This window comes from Dasypus novemcinctus, chromosome 3 (genome assembly GCF_030445035.2).
Source record: "Dasypus novemcinctus isolate mDasNov1 chromosome 3, mDasNov1.1.hap2, whole genome shotgun sequence".
NCBI classification, from domain to species: Eukaryota; Metazoa; Chordata; class Mammalia; order Cingulata; family Dasypodidae; genus Dasypus; species Dasypus novemcinctus.
Genome location: NC_080675.1, coordinates 78,655,656 through 78,677,017, shown reverse-complemented (window position 1 = coordinate 78,677,017; position 21,362 = coordinate 78,655,656).

The window sequence follows — 21,362 nt, the reverse complement described above, 5'->3', positions numbered from 1 at the left end:
GGTGCACTCCTTGCACATGGGACTCCCTTACGTGGGGGACACCCCTGCGTGGTACGGCACTCCTTGCACGCATCAGCACTGACCATGGGCCAGCTGCACACGGGTCAAGGAGGTCTGGGGTTTGAACCGTGGACCCCCCATGTGGTAGACGAACACCTAACCACTGGGCCAAGTCCACTTCCCACACATTGCATTTAATTGTCATGTCTCTTTAGTCTCCTTAAATCTGGAACAGTCCTCAATCTTTCTTTGTCTTGCGTGACTTTGATGTTTTTAAAAATTACACCCAGTTTTTTGTAGAAAGTCTCTTAATTTGGGTTTTTCTGATATTTCCTCAAGATTCGATTCAGGTTATACATCTTTGGCAGAATGTTATAAGTGATAATATGTTCTTCTCAGTGCATTATATCAGGAGGCACATGATACTATAATGTTAAAAAATTATGGAGATACAAATTTCATAGGGGAAAATTTTTCTATTCTCATTGGATTTGGGTTCTGTTTACAAGACCATAAACAATTAGAAATAGTAAAATACCCAGATATTGGAATTCTCTAAATGAAATATCCAGTTGATTGTCTATATATTTTAGGTGTCATCTAAATAATTTTATTTGCATCCTATAGAGCCTTAAAAATACCTGTGCCTGTGCTCAACAAAAAAAATTCAGTAAGTTTGAAAAGCATGTGAAAAATGCATTTAAGGGAATTCAAACGCCTTCATTTGGGGGCCCGCATAATGATACAATGGATTTTTTTTTTTTTTTTTTTTTTGGTCCTGGAAGAAAGAAACTCTAAAGATCACCTCACTAACATTTTTGCCAGGCAAGATTGTAAAGGATAACCAGAAAACAAAACCAGACAATGATAGAGCAAGAATAAGAACCCAGTTCTCCTGACATTTAGTGCAATACTTTATTCACAATGTCTTTGCGCCCATGAATCACCATTTGGAAAGAAATGTGGCTACTTATTTATTTTTTTTATAATGAAAGCAAGCAGTTGGTCAATGACTTTATACATTTAATGTATTTAATTGTGCCCTCAGATATCATCATTGAGCACTTCCAATGATGAGGCCCCTAATGAAAATAAAAATAACTACCTTGCCTTTATTGGGCCACTTTGGGGACACTGTAGTGTTACTACTAGGCAGTAGATGGCACTGTTAATATACATTGATTTTATTATAAAATCTGGAAAAGGGAAGTAGTATTCCAGAGATTTACTATGTGGTTGTTCCAACTAAAGCCAGTGATACTTCATTTATTTGGTAAAGTCCTATCAACTCTGTTATATTTATTTCCTTATTTACAACTTCCTAATGTGATGTGCTTTTGAGGTGTTGTTTTGTTGTTTGCATGTACAAATAATGTAACTTCTCAACTTTACTCTAAGAGTTGGCACTAAGTTTGGCTTTGATAAGCCATTTATTACTTACCTCACACTTGATACTAGAAACATGGGAGGCTGTAGATTTCCTCTGATAATTTTTATATACGTCTTTGCTAAAGAAATATACTCTAAAGCATTTCACACCTTTGACCTGTTTACATGATGCCTATATAGAAAAAAAATTAATACACTTAATTTTTCTAATGGTTGACTTAGTTGTTTAAAATAACTATATGGTTGATTATTTTGCTTTTCATTTAGATGTAAATGGAAAAATAAATGTTTTTTTCCATAAAGAAATAAATGTTTCGTAGTTCAGGATCTCACATTTTGTGTGTGGTTGTTGTTTTTTTTTTAATAAGTAGGCAAGCTATTTTATAAATCAACACACATAAGAAACCTCAAAAATCTGGAAATAGCAGCATCTCCATAATCTTTAATGAATTCAAGTCTTGATTATTTGCATTAAATGGAAACCTTTACTGGCTCATCACATCACCTTTTAAACACCTCACTTAAATTATGCAGATAAAAATTATATTCTGTCCCTTTACAAAAAAAAGACACCTTGAAGAAATAATTAAAACTATGTTTAACCAAATGCTTTAGATGAGAAAAAATCATAAATAATGAAATGGTATTCATCTTTGCTTCGTTTAAAACATAAAATAATTTAGTTTTCCATCTCAGGGGAAAGAAGTTATACCTTCTAGAACCATGACATCATATGAAATGTTGACATCTATTATCACCCTAATTAACTATTTGCTGTTCAAATTGTGGTGAAAGTACATGGAGACTTCTTTTGTACTCTTATCGCTTGTTTAATACCAAATTGCCTGGCATCTGTGTATCAAGGCTTTGATCTAATACTCTATCAGTTGTTGGCTCAGGCATAAGAGACTACAGAGTACACAAAGCTGTCGCTGCAGACTCCAGGGGAAAAAAGAGGCTGTTGATAATACAGCCCCTGATTAGCTAAGTCAGTCAATATTTGCATGATGCAATGATAATGCCTTCTTTATTTTAGATTGTTATTTCACTGAAGCAAGTAGGAAACTTCCTTTTCAAGAGGTTGGTTTATTTTTTATAAATTCTTTTCCCCCCTCAGGTACATATATGGCATATTTTCTTTCATCTCTCTCCTCTTCCCTTCCTGTATTCAACATTTGGCCAGACACCAGTGCAACGTAATGATATGCAATCTTGAAGAGTCCATTTTATTTTTCAAGATTGATATGTAAAGGAATTTGATAAAGTTAGGATCCTCCCTGCAGTATGTCAAAAGCGTAGAATCAAATTGGCTGTTTCATTTTTATGTCTTAAATATAAAACCAGAAATGGCTGTAGAAGTTGGTAGGAGCCAGATTACATAGAACCTTACAAATAAGTTTTGGATTTTACCTTAAAATGGTAAGATATTACAGTCTGTAGTTTTTAAATAGAAGAACCTTGAACAGATTTATATTTTGGAATGATATTATGGCAGCAGGATGGAGGACAGTTCAGAAGGGTGAGACTAGAAACAGAAAGAATAATTAGGATACAAATAACAACAGGCCACGTTGATTGTTCTTAACCTTTTTGGGGGCCTCAGATCTCTTTTTAGAACCATATATGCATACATACCTAACATATAAGATCAGGCTGATTCACAGATCTCCTGAAATCCACCAGGAGATGGAACCATCAGGAGTTAAGAACCTCCTGAATAGATGATGAAGTCAGAAATGAATGCAGTAGTAGTGGGGATAGAGAAGAAGTGGGTAGAAGAGGTATAACTAAGACTCTATTTAGTAATGATAAAAAAAGAAAAATAGATAGTCTATTGGACTTGTTGATATTGAATATGGAGGTGAAAGATGGCACAGAGTCTAGATGACTCCCAAGATTGTAGCTATGGTGCCTGAGATGGCAGTAGAACTTTCATCAAAACAGTATAGAAAGAGAGGAACACGTTACTAAGATTGTTGGACTGCCTGTGGAATAACCTGTCAGACATGCCAGAAGGTAGGTATAAAATAAGAATGTAGAGTTCAATAGAGGGAGTCTGGGCTGAAGATATTGGGGTTATTTTAGAGTCTTGAGCCTTGTAAGTAGAAATTAAAGTCATTGCTTGTGCTAACCCAATGAAATGATATTGAGTAAGAAAGAGAAGGCCAGGCAAAAGCCTTGGGGAACACAAACTTGGAAAGATCACTCAGAGAAAGAGTAGAAAACAAAGGAGATTGAGAGAAAAAAATAAAATAAACAAGAGTGAAGAGTCTTGGAAACCAAAGAAAGAAATAATTTCAGAAAAGAAATGGCCCATAGTATAAAATATTTCACGGACAAATGGGACAAATACCTAAAAGATTCTATTGCATGTGACAACTAGGTAGTGATAGATTAATCCCACCAGAAAAGCATCAGTGGAATTGAGGGTAGCGTGAGGGTAATAAGCCACACTGCTCAAAATCAAAGAGCAAGTGGGAGATAAGAAAGTGGTTGTAGAATATTCCTTCAAGACATTGCCTATTGTCTGTAAGGCATATGAATATGTTTAAGTGATCATGGGGCATTGTTTTGGTGGATAGAGACCACACAATAATGGAAAGAATATCGACTTCCCATCCTGGGAAGTCCTGCTACATTCTCTAATAGAGCAGTAAGAATTCCTAGAGTACATGGGCAGTGCCTAGCGAAGGAGGACAGACCATTATGCCAGGCCCTTGATATTGATGATTATACTTATGAACCTTTACTTGTGAAATTGAAACTTAGCCAAGTATTATATTCTGCCTAAGAGTTACCTCCTGAAAACCTCCTTGGTGCTCAAATATGGCCTCTCTCTAAGCCAAATTCAGCATATAAACACATTACCATCCCCCCCAGTGTGGGACATGACTCCTGGGGATGAGCCTCCCTGGCATGAGGGAATATTACCAAGCACCAACTAGCAATGCATTCAGAAAAAGACCCTGACCAAAAGGGGGCAATATTAAATACAAATGAGTTTTTATGTCTAAGAGATTTCAAAGTGTGTCAGAGGTCATTTCCGAGGTTATGCTTATGCACATCTCAGCAGGATCTCATTGACTGCCACAGGATCTCATTAACTGCAATAGTAAATAGTGCCTCAAAGAGTGGGTCTCCCGAGGGCTCTAGAAACATCTAGACACTATCCGCAGGGCAGACAATCTCAGGAATTCGGAACTCTGTCAGTGGACCTTACTTTGGAATATATGCTCCCCAATGTAACAGAGTTAGACTCATTTATAATTTCCCTACACATGACTCTTCTGCCCCTTTTATTTGAATCTATAATTAGCACTATACTTGTTAAATATATGTCCCGGGGACTTAAATCTTCCGTCTGTTCATATACTGATTGAGCCCTGAATCTCAGCGGTTGGAATACCTACCCTCCAGTTAATTGGACTTACCTAGGACAACTAATGAAAGGATGATGATAGACAACAGCCATCCTAAAAAACAGAGTATCTACAACCTCAAGCAAGACAGTTCCATCCATCTGACCCATGAGATCTAAGCCCTCTCTCAATTAGAAATAGAGTGGGCATCACCATCCCAAATTCCTCGAAACTGAGGAATGAACAAACAAAAGGGGGGAAATGCAACTAAGGATAAAACTTATGATTATTCCAGCTATGGAAGAACTTGTATCATTGATATAAAGATAGTGACCACCAGAGGTTCTGAGGGGAGGGAGAGGGAAGAATAGGTGTAACATGGGGCATTTTAGGGACATTTGGAATTGTTCTGCATGACATTGCAATAATGGATACAGGCCATTATACATCTTATCAAAACCAATAAAATTGTGTGGTGCAAAGTGTAAAGTATAATGTAAACTATAGTTCATGGTTAGTAGCAAAGCTTCAGTGTATGCTCATCAATTGTAACAATTGTACCACACTAATGAAAGATGTTGTTAATGGGAGAAGTTTGGGAGGGGGAGGGCGTGAGGTATATGGGAATCCCCTATATTTTTTATGTAACCATTATGTAATCTAAAGCTTCTTTAAAGATATATATGTATATAAAAGACATTGCCTATAAAGGTAAGACGGATGATAATGCTAGAAGAGAAGTTATGGTATTGCTGGTCAGATTGCAGGTGCATTTTCGATATGGATAGACATATCTGATTGCCTCCGAAAAAGGGTTATTATATCCATTCACTTCTACTAATTGTGTAAAGGAGTATCCTTTTCTCTACCCCTTGCTAACTGAATATTAACATGCTTTCCAACTTTTGCTAGTCTAATGGCAAAAGCAAACTCTTTAAATTTGCAGTTACTTCATTATTAATGAGATTGAACATCTTTTCATATAAATTTTTAGCTTTCTTCACCCTTATCTTGCTTGTTTATAATCTTTGTCCATTTTCCTCTCAAGTTTGTCCTTTCAATGATTTATAAAAATATTTTACAATTAAGGATTTTGTCCTTTTTCTACTATATATTGAAAACATTTTCTTCTAGGCTATAGCTTGTGTTTTAACTTTAGTGATAACATCTTTATAAAAATCATATATATGTCTTTACTTTTATAAAAATTTTTAAATATCCTCCTTTATTTTATTCCAATGCCTTCAAGCTCTTTATTCCAACTGAAATTTATTTATGTATGCCATAATATAATGTGCAAACTTTATTCTTGAAAAATGTATACTTGACTTTCCAACATCATTTGTTAAATATCCATCCTTCTCCTGATGAATGCCACCTTTATTATATACCAAGGTGTAGATAAAAAAGCGTCTGTTTTCAGATTCTCTATTTGTTCTATTAACATATTTGCCTATTCCTGCACTTGCAGAGATTTATAATATACTTGATATCTGATAGGATAAGTATTCTTCATTTTTCTTCTTTTTCACAATTTTGAGTTCTTGTCCATTTTCTTCTTCAGATGAATTTTAGAATCAGCTGGTCGAGTTTCATTAAAGATCCTATTGGAATTTCAATTTATATTACATCAAATTATAGATTTAAAATTTTTTTAATAGGAAATCTTCCCAGTAAAAAACATGGTCCATCCATGTTTTCAAACCTTTAAAAAATAGTTTTCCTCATAAGGACCTTGCATATTTCTTGTATTTATTTCTAATGTAGTCTTTGTTTCTTCTGCGCATGAAATCCTTTTTCCATTACATTTTCTAATTGGCTATTGCTTCTGTTTCAGTTAGGAATGACTTTGGCCAAGGCAATAGAAAGCTCAACTGTGGCTTAAAGAAACGGAGTTTATTTTATTTACAGAAAAAGTCCAAAAATAAGAGCTGCCAATGTTGATTTGGCAGTTTGATGATAGGAAGGGATGTGACTCTATGAGTCTCTTCTTTTGCCTCATCATCTCTTCAAAAGATGCCCAGGCAGCTCTAGCTTCGTGTCAGAATTTCAAAAAGAAGGAGAAGGGGAAAGGAAGTGTGATGCCTGTTTTGAGAATGCATTGGTATCCACAGGAGACTTGGCCCACTTCTCACTAGTCAAGACTGTGTCACACAGCCACCTCCAAGTGGAAGACAGCAAGGGAGAAGGGGGATAAAAAGGAGTGTTGTCAGCCAAAGAACAGTGCCTCCTTCACCTGGGTTATAGGAAAGCTACTGATTTGTGCTTATCAATCTGTATCAGCTGCCATACTAAATCCTTTTATTAATTTCATTAGTGTTTCAGTTGACTCTCTTGTATTGTCTCGATAGATGATTGTGTGAATAAAAATAATGACAGAGCTGTTCAAGTCACAGTTCCCGGAGGGATACTTATAAAATCATTTACATGTGGCCATTTGGTTGTCATTCGCATAGCAAACAAAATACAGCTGTGTGGTGATTAGTGGTTAAGTCACCATTTTGTACTCTGGGAATCTTTCAGTAATAAAGACACTCTCCATTGGATGTATAACACTGCATTTTATAGGCCTTATTTCGAAGAAATTAACAGTAATACACTAAAATACAGATTCAATATCTTATGAAGTGATGTCCTTCATAATTTAATTGGTATTTGTCTACCTGTAGTTTGTGTGCTTGTCTCAACTTGGAGCTAATTTCTTTTCCAAAAAATTCACTAGGAATTTTCTGACAATGCAAAATTTCCTAAGATGATGTTCAAATAATATTGGTGCCTAGAAATCATAAAAAGATGCTAAATTCACTGTATTTTTTTGCTGTTATTTTTTCTTTTCTTTGGGATAGGGAAAGAGGGTAGAAGAAGCTTTTCTAGTTTCTTCAGAAATGAAATTTTCCATTAAAGGAAGCTATTACATTATTACATTAATTTATTTTATTTTATATACAGTAAGAGCCAACTCACCCCTTTGCTAGCAGAAAAACTCTGAAAGCTCATCTAATGACTAGATAATTATGTGTCACTACAAAATTAAGCTTTTCTTCCTAACTGACTGTGGAATAGAAAACCTAAGTCATCCTCACTACAAACCCATGGCAGAATCTGTAGTATTACCTAGAAAGAGGATGCTATAGAGGACATCCTTGTTTAGATGGTGGGCTCTGGTTTCTCACTCTCAAAAACTTGATGCTTATCATATTAAAATACTATAAGGATTATGCCGCATGAAATGGCATCGCAAGGTTCTAAACAAACAAACAGAAAAACCACCATACCCTGAAATTATAGCATTAAATGTCACTATAATTCAATGTTTTTCCTGAAAGTTTTGTATGGGACTGACAATGATTCCACAAATGGAAACACCTTCCCAAGTCTTTCTATATGTACTTATTTTATTTGAAAGGACTGTAGTATTACAATCTATGATGGGGATAAAATTGGGTAAACAAACATGATAGAAATTTTTGCAGAGCTCTGCAAAAATATATACTTAAAAATAACAAGTGCCCCTTAGCTTTTACTTCCAAGAACTATTACTTTACTCATAATGACTTAGAAATTTGCTATTTTATTTTTAAATTTTTAGTGCTATCTTTTCCTCCTTTTTCTTTTGGTCACTGTAATACTTCCTAGAGCTATCTTCAGAAGAAGGGTAGTTTATAAATAAATGGATATAACTCAGTCCAGATAAGCCTCGTTTGTAAGTTTGGAGGGAGAATAAATAGGGCCATTTGCTAAAATGGGTTTTAGGATTTTCAAGAGGAGATAATTTAATGCACACATTTTTACTCCAGTTAGTATTTGATTATGGACCCTACATATATTAATTACTGAGAGGTTGATATGCTTACAAATGGGCATCCCAGTGGCCAAAGGGCAATGTAAGAGTCTCTGGACAAACTTTCCTACAGGACCAGAAAAGTTTGCAGAGTTTCCTCAAAATGAGCACAGTGCTTTTCTTTGTTCTAATTTAAATGACACAATGATTTGCTAAGACTTTAAAATGCAGTCTAATCCTGTGCAGTTTCCAGAGAGGGGTGAACATTCAACGAATTTAATTAACTAGGCCAATCATAATCAAACACTATGGAAAACCAGGCGGAACCACCATATGCCAAGGGTGTTGCAAACAGATCTCATTCATTTTGCCTGGAAACACTTGTCATACGTGCATGTATACATCAGAGAGTCCATGAGGGAAGGAACATCACTCCTCTCAGGAGATCTGTTCTTTCTACAAAGCACGACTAAAGTTGTCATTACATGTTGCGAGCTGCTGAATTCCTCTGCAAGCTGAGGACAAAATTTGAAGCCACTATGAATGAAAAAAGCCACTCTTTTCATCCTATATGGTGGTTAAAAGTGTTGCTTTCATTCTATCTGAGGATCATTTGTTCATCTAATAAAATGGCATCAACTCTAGAACAATCACTGAGTGTTTTCTAAACTCCAGCTAAGAAATGCTGCTTTAGGGGAAAGCAGTGTAGCTGTGGTTAAAAACACAGGGTCTGGAGTAAGACTGCATGGCTCTGGAACCTGGCTTTGCTACCAATTACTTATGTGGCTTTAGGAGAGTGACTTAACTGCTCTGTGCTTTGGGTTTTCTTGTCTGTGAAGTGGGGATAATAATAGCACCTTCCTCGTGATGTTGATGTGAGGATTAAGTGAGGTAATGTAAGTACACTGCTTAGCACACTGCAGAGAGCACGGTAAATGCTCAATAAGCATTAACACTTTTTATTAATATTATTGCTATTATTAGAGTAATCGCTAACACCAAGACTTTTCTTCATTCCATAAATATTTATGAGCATTTGCTATGTGCCCCAAACTTTAAGTACTGAAAATGGAAAATACCCTATTCACTAAGAGAAGAATCTGCCTCTCTATTAGCTGAAGATGGCAATTTCTCCTCCCTGACCTTACCTTTGTAAAGACAAAACTTAAGGTACCTCACTCACTTAAACAGATCAACTCATTACCATACTTCTTAATTTGTAAGGCTAATATATTTTAGGGCTGTTTAATGAAAACTAATGGCAGAAACAAATAAGGAAATTCCAGTTCCCTTAAACTGACTTCAGTTTCAAATAAAATATAAGTATTGGGGTTGTAATCAGAATTGTAGAAGAAAGAAAGGGTCCAATGTTACATGCCATTGCAATTTTTTTGCGTGAATTTTTAAAACATTTTTGCTTTCCTCCCCCTTAAAATCTGATACATGCTAGTATGTTCATGTTTATAGCTACCACTGTCTTGATACGTAGTGTTTGGCCTTTGGGCGAACACAGAATCCCCTTTGCTGTTATGTTTGCTTGTAAACCCGTGGCAGCCAGAGTTGGAGTCATGTCAGGCTGAGGGAGGTGAGCCGTGTCTTACTCTGCATCCCCTCAGTGAGTGTACTCCCAGGCCCACCTTTTTGTCTGGGCTTCCCAATAATCTCTGAAGATGGGAAGGTAATCCCTTCACAAATATGGGAATGAGGGTTGCTCTGAGGCTGGCAAATAATAAACAATGAGGGCTATTTTGTTCTTGGTTTTTTCAAAAAAAACTCTGGATTCCTCCAGCCCTTTGCTCTCTAGTCCTAAGCAATAACTTAGCCCTTGTCTTCCTCTCTGAAGGATTTAAATGGAATGACCTTAATTCTCGCTTTGTTTGCACTTGATCTTTAAAGGAGCTGCAATGAAGACCAAGACAAACAGTAGATTAAAAGTGGTACCTTTTATAAGGCTGATTAGTTCCTAAAATATGCTGAAAGGAAACAAAACCCAAAAGGGGGAAAAAACAGTGGAATGGGAGCTGAGATGGAAGCCTTTGTTGGTGAGTCTGAAACAGCTCCATTTCTTTCAGTAGTTGCAGATAGTGACCTTCCAGTGAAATATTTCCTTTGTGTAAGAAGGCTTTGCCAGCATAGCATTTATGGTATTAAGCGGGTACCTGGTAAGTGTTTCTAAACCAATATTACTTCACTGCCTAATTTTGGTTTAAGAGGAGAGGTGTGCTGAGGATGAATTCAGAAAACATTTTATTATGGCTCATCTGCTGCTTATCGTAGCAGGGGCTATCAAGTGGCTGACAGTGTCAAAATCAGAATTCCGAGGATGCTGGTCCATGTGGAGGCACTAAGCACAGCCTCCTAGAATCTCCTTCAGCTCCCCTGGATTTGAAGGCATTTATAGAGAAACTTCCAAGACACCTCAGCGATATCCAAACGAAAGCCAAGCATTATAGTTTGGCAGAGATGAACGCGTATCTCTAGGAAGGAAAAAAATATAAAGCAACACAGAAAATATTTCTGGGCATTGGCTTCTATTTTCTTTAAGGAATGGGAAGATAGTTACAGAAATTGTTCAATTTGATTTAAAGTTAAATAAAAATATGAAAGACTAGGGTGCATTAATAAAGTGATCTACCTGCTTATAATAATAGGATAATTCACATCCTCATTGTCAGAGCAGAAAGCCTTCCAATAAGGTCAATCATTAAACTCAATATGTTTCATTCTTTGGTGCTGCCTCACTTAGATTCTCAGTGCCACTTGTCTGCCCGTCTTTTCCACTATGCACCTATATTGCAAATTTAGTTCCATTAGGTAGATGCTTGCACCATTATGAAGCCTGATTTCATCATTTTCAAAGTGCCAAGCCATTTAAATACAGTACAGTCCTTGGTCATATTTAATCCAAACATTTACACACATCCAGCTCCTTCTTATCTTTTTAAATAGAATGCATGGCTTATTTTTAAATTACGTCCTCATTCAGGCTCTACAAAAGCATCAAGAAAACCCGTCCATGGGATTTAAATTCTGGTCCACAGGTGCTGCTTCCAATTCCTGGCATGGCCATTAAATCCTAGGCCCAGCATAATTCTCGGCATGACACTCTTGTGTTGAGGCAGAAAAAGATAAAATAGAAAAAGCCATTTTTTTCTCTCTCCTAGAAATTATTTAAAACTGAAGTGTGCTATAGCTTTTGCTTTCTCCTCTATTTTTACCTAATTTAAAGAGCGTTTTAAATAAGTATCCCTTTATCAATGGGATATCAATGGGAAGTTAGGATGCTTGAAATGACACAAGTGTTTATCCCCCCCCCAAAAAAAGTGAGGTGTGCATGATTTCTATCACCACTTGGGGTCAATTAAATGTGCATCTGTTTGGAAGAGGTTTGTTTTGTATAATGGGGCTCTCCATGACTTAGGTGCTATGGTTAATGTCAGCACATTGCAACAGTCCTGAGGCATCAGCGGTTCCTTCAAATCCTTGATACTATTTTTCACACATCCTCTCTCCTTTTGCACATATTTGCTCTCCTCTCAGTTTCTATCAGCTATTCAATTAGTCATATAACAAATGCATGTATGCCCTGAAGATATAGATGCCATAGCTTGCTTTCTTTCATTGCTGTGTAGATACTGGCTCCACAAAAAAAACTCTCGTCAATTTGGGACAACAGTTGAACCAAACTACTCTTGGTTAAATACACACACACACCTTTGTCTCAATCTACCTTGTCTCATTGTATACTTGAAAAAAAAAAACAAAAAACAGTGCAGTGGGTCTGCAGGGAGAGACTGAATGAGATCCCCAAATGATCACAACTGTGCAATTGTCCTTGTGCCTCTTTGATGGCCTGCCATTTGTTCTCACTTACCTAGAGAGCTTGCGGATAGCCTGAGAGGTTTGTGTGTGTGTGTTTTAACAAATTTTCAAAAGTTGCCATGGGAAGAGAATAGAAAGAAAGCTCTTCAAAAAGAAAATCATTTTCACAGCATCATCACAAGAAAAACACCCCAGCAATGGATATCTTTCAAGGTCGACTGCAATCTGAACTAATTGGGGAGGGAGGGGGAGAGCTTTCAGTTTTGCTCACCTTTTATAATGGTCACATAGAAGTGATTGGTGATCAAATGCTTCCTACAATGAGTGGTTTGGGCACTTTCCAAGCAAAAGGAAAGGAGCTTCCTGCTTCTTCTCGTTTATGTCACTGAGAGAGGTCACCACCTGCCCTCTATTGCTTGCCACTTCTGATTATTGGGTTGGTTCTGCTCCAAAAGTCAGCTTTTGTTGTGAGGACATTACTCTTCTCCCCAGCGTGGAAATACTTGATAAGGAGGAGGGGTGAGGACAGGAAAACTGATCTCGAAAGCCTCAAGATCACAGCCGAAGAGTATTATTTATAGACCTTTACTGAAAATCAACTTCAATCTGTGTGAATGTACTACATTAAACCAATAACAGACAACAAGCTGGTGAATATTTGGCCCGATGATGAAATCGGCCGCAGCCCGTCTGCAGTAGGGAGGGAGCAAAGCACAATCTAGGACGTGCTGGTACTCCTTCTTGGAGTGTCTGTTGTGATTGCTAGCTGGTTTCCACAGATCCTTGCTGAATATTATGCCATTAAACAGTGTGAAAGAAAATCAAAATATATGTTTACAGGGTACTAAATAGTAAGTGCCCTTTCAAATGCTCTTTAATGGCTAGGCTTTAAAGTCATCATGGAGCACCCTCAGAAAGCGAAAGCAGCATCTTTCACAGATTTCTGATGCTCTAAACAACTATGAGATGCTGAATGAGTGTGCGCTGAGATTTGTGAATACCCCAACTCTGTACCCTTAAAGGCATATTCAGAAAGGGAAAACAGCCCTCTGCCATACACTTTCTTGATCTTGCAGTTTTACTTGAAAATTTTGTGATGTCTTAGCTGTATTTTCCCAGAACTTGAGTGACACTCAATGTCTGATTCAACATAATAACGGCTACACCTCCTGGAGGATTCAGGGGAGAAATATATGTTTGAATGGTGAGTTATGGTGAGCAGAGGCTATAAATAAGGCAAAATACTTGTGGTGTGAAGATACAGATGTGTTAGAGGATTTATAAACAAAGTACATTTCTTGAAGTTTCCTGTTCATTATATTTATATTTGTTATGTTAAATGTGCTAGTACTCCAGGCCTGAATAGACAGGCAGGCCAAGGGAACAGCATAGAAAATCCAGAAGTAGACCAAAAACATAATAGATTTTATTATCTGGTAAAGGGAGTATCTCAAATCAGTGGAAGAAAGGATGGATTATTCAATAATTGGTGATGGAATAACTGGGAAAAATCTAAAGTTGGACCCATAGCTCATGTTTTGTTCAAGAAAAAAGCTGAAATAGATAAAATATTTAACTGCAATGGAAAGGAGAACTAAAGAAAAAAGAAAGAAAAAGAAAGCACACAAGTACTACTAAAACGTATGGGATAGTTTCTTTTTGGCCTTAGAGTGGGGAAGAGAGAGAAAAGGCAGAAAAGATTGGTATATTTGACCACACAAAAATTAGAACTTCTGCTTGGGAAAAAAATCCATAACCAAAATCAAAAGACAAATGACATATTGGCAAAAATTATTTGGAACTTATGTCACAACCTAAGAGTAAATTTCCCTAATACATAAAGAGCTCCTAGAAAATGTTTAAAAAAATACCAACTCCCCCAAAGAAATATGGGCAAAGTATCTGAAAGATGGATAACCCAAAGAGAAATACAGGTGGCTCTAAAAGATAAAAAGATGTCTCACCTCACTAAAAATAACATAAATTTAAATTAAACTGTAGAGTGGTACTATTTTCACCTCTCAGATTGGCAGAATTTGGTAAGTTTGCTATTTCACTTTGCTGGCAAGGTAGGGGGAGTCATACTTTTGTATACTGTTGATGGGAGTGGAAATTGGAACGACCCTTACAGAGGGCAATTCAATAATTTTCATCAAAATTACAGATGTAATACTCTTTGATCTAGCAATTTCACTTCTGGGAATCTATCCTTCAGATATATTTGCATTCGTGAGAAATGACAAATGTGCAAGGTTATTCACTTTAAGAGCAAACTATTGAGAACAGTCCATCAGTAGAGATTAATAAAAAAATTATAGTATATCTATACAATAGAATACTCTATGCTGTTGTTAAAAAAAAAGGGAGGAGGAAGATAGGTCCTGATATAGATGTAGTGTTTAAGTGAAAAGTACAGAACAATGTGAATAGAATGCTCTCATTGGCATAAGCAAGAGGTAAACTTGCTTAGTATTTTTAAATATTTGCTTAAAGAAATTCTGATAAAACTACACAAGAAGCTATCAACATGATTATATGGGGAGGATTAAGAGAGAACTGAATAGACGGATCTTGGGATTGGAAGGAAATTTTGCATAGTCTTAATCTTTTTTTTATTTTTGAGTCAAATTTTCCAAATGTTCCCTACTTAAAACATTGTATCTTTAAAATAATCAAATGAAACAGTTAAATTAAAAATTAAATAATTTTTAAAAAATCAAATAAAAAAAGTTTACAATGGAAAAAGTATACCATTACAAATGAAATTAATTGCTGATTAGGGCAGGTATATGTCTATCAATGCAACACAATGATGGAAGAAGATTTAGAACAGTATTAATAGGAACCATTATTAATTTATCCTTGATTATGGTATCTCCCTTCATTTATCATATATCTATTATTTGTCCCTTAATCTTTTGGTTAAAATATCAAGAAGGTTGGAAATAAATTAAGCAGGGATTATATTTATATTGGCTAGCTTCAAAACCATTCTTTACTATTTGAAATAAGAATTTGATTCAAGTCTTCCTTTATATCAGCTCTAATCTTAAAAAAAAAAGTCCCTTCTGCATTCCCAAAGTAAAAATTAACTCTAACACTATCTTACAACTAAAAGAAAATTTGCCCAACTCTTAACTCTGCTTCAGTCTTAACTTCGAACATGATGCCTTTGGGTTAAACAGAATGTAAGGTTAAAGTAGCACAGGCTTGAGAATCAAAGAGTTGATGCTACAATTGTATAGTTAAAAACTATATTTATTCTAAATTACAAAATGTTAGGTATTGTATGTGATGTTTAAGTTGCAGCAATTGTTCTAGTAATAAATGTAATATTCAGCAGCATTTTTCATACATTACTCAGTTCATCATTAGTGCCATTTTGCCTCTTTATAATAATGTGCACTTTCCTTTAGAAAGAGCTTGGTTATTTCTTTGGTTGGGCCTATTTGCTCCTTTTTTATGTAAGATTTTTCAATACTATGAAATGATGCAGAGCAAAAAAGGTCCATCCACTTCACTTGTGTTGCCTCCTGCGTTACCTAAACCACAACAGCACAATGACAGACAACAGAGCCTTTCTCCTCTCTAACAATTCAGTCACCATGACAACCAGCAGAAGAACGTTGGGCCAGAAAAAAAGCATTGAGCTTGAGGGACTAGACTAATCAAAAAATGGAATAACATGGCAACAATTACACTGATGAGTGAGAGGGAAGCTACAGATGCATTCAGACACCTATGGCACTGCAGACTCAACGCATTCAGCATTTTGTGTTTAGTGTCTTGTGTTTTTGAGAGCAGGTAAATAGACAAGATCGAATTGTGTAACAGAATGTCAGTGCTCTAGTTAAATAGAAAATTCCTTTCCTTTGCCTGTGCTACTTCAAGCGCATTGAAGAGGGTTTAGGGGAGATGAGGTTTTGAAGTGAAATGTGTAATAGATACAATATGAGTGCCACAAGGCAATGTTATTTAGTTTTAAAAAAGTAAACTTGGGGATGGCAACCTCCCCTCCTCTTTTTTTCCCCAAATATATAGGCACAAATAAAGTGAGAATGCTGCTGGGTTAGTGGCTGGCACTATTTTAAATCCAGCTTCATGTTGGCCACATGCATGTGTCACCTTTTAAAGAATTTCTAGGGTGTACTGTTTCTATTGACAGAATCAAATACTGTGATTTTAATGTCTGGAGAAAGTTAAGCTGAAAGGGGCATGATGGTTCTGAGGGGCAGATAAAGCAAGTATAGATGCAAAACCTGCACATCTCCCACCTCCACAACTGCCTCATATCCCTCCTTCAGAAATCCCTCCCCATCCCAGAGCAGTTTAGTATAATGTATATGTAATTTCTTTTAAATGGCATTTGTTTTCGCATTACCTCTTGATTACAGACATAGGTTGTTGGGTTGCAAATAGTTTTCATGTATACAAACCTCTGTCTCAATTTCTCTGATTTTTTCTCATAATTTTTGTACTTATGTATGTGCTGTGCTTCATTAATTTGGTGTGTTTTTAGTGAATCACATTAGCTGGTTTTGATCAATAGACTTTTCAAAAGCAAACTTTTCTTCCCCTCCCCTAAATAGAAAAATTCTAATTAGGATTATTTTCTTAAATCATGAACAGGAACTGATATCTCACCCCTCACCCCAGAATGCACACACAAACACACACATACATTAAAAGGTATAATGACTCCTAAATTTTTACCTTGTCCAGTTTAAATTATGTGTGTTGGGGTGGGGTTATAAGGCTCCAGTATGCAGATTTCTAATTGATTCTATTCCCACAGACCCCACAGACTATCAGGTCTCCAGTTGCTAACTGTTCTGTAATTTAGCATATTCCATGAGACGAGTTATTTTGACTCTCTGTGACTCAGTTTAGTAATCTATAAAATAGGCTCTATTTGACCCTGTATTATTGGAGAAAAGAAAGCAGTTTGCAGGGTAGAGTAGGAGGCATAGTGAGTTTACTTTGAGCCTACAGGTAAATGTTTATTGATGATGGAAAAGGTTTTTGTATGAATGAATGAGTTATTCCCTTTAGTTTGATCTTGGTAGGAGGGTAAAACTTCTAGCTAGAAGCACTCATTACAAAGATGTTTCAAAATCATTTTCCTGGGTTAATTTTCCTTTTCCTCCGGTGAGAGGGTCAGCGTGGTTAGGGTGATGAAACCATTTTAAAATACTTGTTTGTTCATAGTTCACATATTTCTCAAAAGAGAACCTGAGGTAAATTACACAAGATATGGTAATTCTAATAATACAGAGACATTAACAGAGGTTAAAAGACTAACAAACAAATTGAAGTGATAGTTGAAGGAAAATTCATATAAATAAATCCTAGCCAAAGAGTAGGATATCTACCTCTGCGCCTTCCAGCAGCCACACAGAGAGAAACCCTGTGAATTATAGAGCCCTCCTTGAATAATCATAAATATCTTGTTGGTTCTTTAAGAGAGACAACTTTTTCAGGCCCTGATTTCCTCCAGGTGGAATTTCCCTGGGGCGTGGTTTGTGGGATGTGGCGGATGAATTGCAACTAGAAGTCTGGTTTCGGCAGATTTGGGGGATAGCTCTCTGTGGGGAGGAGGGGGGAAGATTTGTCCTTCTGACTGGCTGATGTGCATTTTGAGCCAGGAGCAAAGAAGAGTTTCTCTTTTCCTCTCTGGATCAAAGCATGGATAAGAAAAGAAGAAAGGGGGCTGGAGGTGTGTGTGTGGGAATTGTACTCTTTTAGGCCTAAAGAAGAAATCCAGTGTCCCTGAAAGCAAGTTACAACAGCTTATTTGGAAACTACCATGTAGAGGTAGGGCTTCAATTGGGCTAAGTATTTGTTTTTACCAAAGACTTTCTTGTTTAAGGTAAAGCAGCTGACGATTGGATCTTAAGAAAGGGCTCATCAGATATAGGGGCCTCCTCCCCAGAGAAGGCCAGTTGAACTGCTGCCAGGTGATTTCATGCCAAATACAAATGGAAAATGAGGGTTTTCTATGAGATTATTGCGAAAAGATGAGAAAATAGCTAAATCCGCTTTGTGGGAGATAAATAGTGATAACTTGAGTAGACCTAACTTTACAAAAGCTAGATCTTCTTATTTTAGACAATTGTAAGCATAATCATTCCATCTATACAGTCTCTGATATTTTACTTTACTGTGAAGAAAATGTGCTGATCAGTTTTAACACCCTTCTCTGAGTTGCCAGATAAAAGGCCACAGCAATCTGAAAAAATTTATCTTTAAAATGGTTCTATTATGCTTGGTGACAATGCATACTTCCACCAAGGACTTCCCTAGCATTTTTTTTTTCTTCTTATGGATGAAGCAGGAATCAAAAAGGACTTTTCACTTTGCCCCTGGAGAATAGTACAGGCATGCAAGCCCTGAGCCTGGCATTGCATTAAGCTTTGAAATGCTTCAGGGAACTGGTGGTGCCGTGCGTGTGCATCAAGGCAGGATTCTTTATATTCCAGTAAATTCGTCTAGCAAATGACAATTTGTCTGGGGCTCCCAAAACTGAGTTCATGCTTATCTAGTTTTACCTCCTTTATTTCCCTTGAGTGACCCCAGACATTCTGGAATGTGTCTGAAGTGGAATGTTCTAGTTTCTTAGTTGCTAAAACAAACACCAGACAATGGGTAGGCTTAACAATAGGAATTTATTGGCTTATGCTTTCAGAGGTGTAAAAGGCTTGCTTCCTCCCAGGGTCAGTATCTTCGGGCTGGCCGGCAGTAGGTGGGGTTCCTTAGATTTTTCATCACATGGCAATGCATATGGCTGTGTCTTTTCCTTTCTCTTCCCAGTTTCTAGTTTCTGGCTGTTCCTGGAGGCTTCTTTCTCCATATGAGTTTCACTTTGCTTGAAAAGGAGTCAGTTATCTGAATTAAATCCCAACCTGTTTCAGTTGGGCCACACCGTAGCTGAAATAGCATCGTGAAGGGATCTTATTTACAAAGGGTCCACACCTACCAGAATGCTGACCAGGACTAAGACCATGTCCAAGCTGGGGTGCACAATTCAATCCATATCAGGGAAAAATCCACCAAGAGTTCAGACTAAGGGAAGAAGCAGCATACTGGTTCAGTTCACCTTCCCCCATGCTGGGCCTTCATTTTAGGGCCATGAAGCCTGCCTGCCCCTTGGAGGGTATCTGCACTGTGCAGGCCAGTGGATTACTTCACCTCATTATTGCTAATCCTCAGTGCCTGAATTCATGTATTAATCTGGCATGCTCACAACACCCCATTGGAGGCCTACTCTACACGCCGACAGACACCTTTGTAGATGCTGAGGATTTAGTGATAAAGGAGATATGGCTCCCTGCACAGAAAGGGAAAAACTGACCCACAGAAAAGTAAAGGGGTAGAACCAGAATGTGAAGCCATTTTTATAATTCTGAAGCTCATGCCATCTGCTCCACACCATACTGCTTCTCTAGACCAGCACCTGTCTTCTCATTTGTTAGCTTCGTGAGGTTAAAAGCATTGATGGGGGGGTTCTAGGTCCAGCTTTGCTTTTAACTGGATGATCCTGAGAAAATTATTCAACCTCTCTAGCTTTAATTATTTTACCTATAAACTGAGAATTATAATTCCAACCCCATAAGTAGGTTGTGAGGCTTAAGTCCTTAGCACTGTGCCCAGCGCAAAGCATGAGCCCAATAAATGTAAAATGTTACTGTCATCTTCATGAAAGCTCTCTCTTACCCTGAGCGCCTCTGGGGCTCTTTGCTTTCACCCAAAATTAGTCTCTCCCCTTTCTTCCCTGGTGGCTTTTGCTGCATTGCCCATCAGAGTTTTTGCTCTTACCTAAGGTGGTACTTGTCGTGATTTTGCTGTAAACACTAGGGGTCTACAAGGATAATGATGGGGAAATACACTTGTGCTCAGGAACACATATGTGACCTTACGTGGCACTAAGCTGTAGTAAGTGGCAACATTTCCATAATGAACAAATAGACAACCCAACCACTCAAGGACAGTCATGTTGCTTAGCCTTTCTCCTAAAGCTGTTGCCCTCAAGGCTCTTGCCTGCACCTGCCATAACAGAGAGCAGGGGCATGGGTGAATTGGACAGAGCAGTCCCAAGAGAAGGAGTCTGAAGACTTGAATGTTAGCATCTCTGATCCTGAACTCACAGAGGAGTGTATTACTTGTGCTCTTAATCCCCACCTTTGACCTGGAATGTGAGAAATGGTAGGAGAGCCAGGAAAAGGAGCAAACTGATGACTCTTGTAGACAGGCAAAGATTGCAAGGCCAGGGTGAGGGCCATGGGGAACTGTGGGGCTGCCAGTTCTTGATCTGGTGCCTTTTTGCATTTGGGGAAAAGTCTTCCTTCAAAAGCTGTTCCCAGACCACTGAGTCAGATAAAGGAGGGGGATCAGGGCATCTGTGGTAAGGTGTTAGGTATCCACCAGATGTTTCCTACGTCTGAGCAAAATATAGCCTGGATCTTATCATGGTCTAACAGTGACTTTTAACAACCTCCTTATCTGTGCTTTGGGAAGCAACTCATCCTGTCTAGAGTCAGCCTAGCCAGTCATCTCCAAACTTTTCACCAAATGACACCCTGTAGCAGTTCCATTCGTCCAGGAGGCAGAGGCCAAGATGGAATTCAAAGTAGAGGGAAAGATATGTGAGGGATAAAGGGGAGAGAGAGCAGGAGGAGATGGGGAAACTTCACATGATGATGCAAGTCTGACAACTGGGAAAGAGAGGAGCAAGGAAGGAAGATTGGATAGAAAGAACTTCAGAACAATGATGTATCTCTGAGAGGGTCTCAGTCAGGCCAATGGGCAGCCTGGGGGCAAGGATTACCTGTTGGAGGAGACCCACATTGGGCAATAATGGCCCCTTTCCAAGCTAAGACACTGGCTGGGAGCAGCCCCTCCAGGGAGACTGCTGGCCTCAGCATGAAGCTGGCAGTGGATCCCAAAGGTGCATCAGCTGGAGGCTGGAGGCTGTCTGCCCACCTCACTCCTCACAGCGGGTCCTCTTGAAGGGA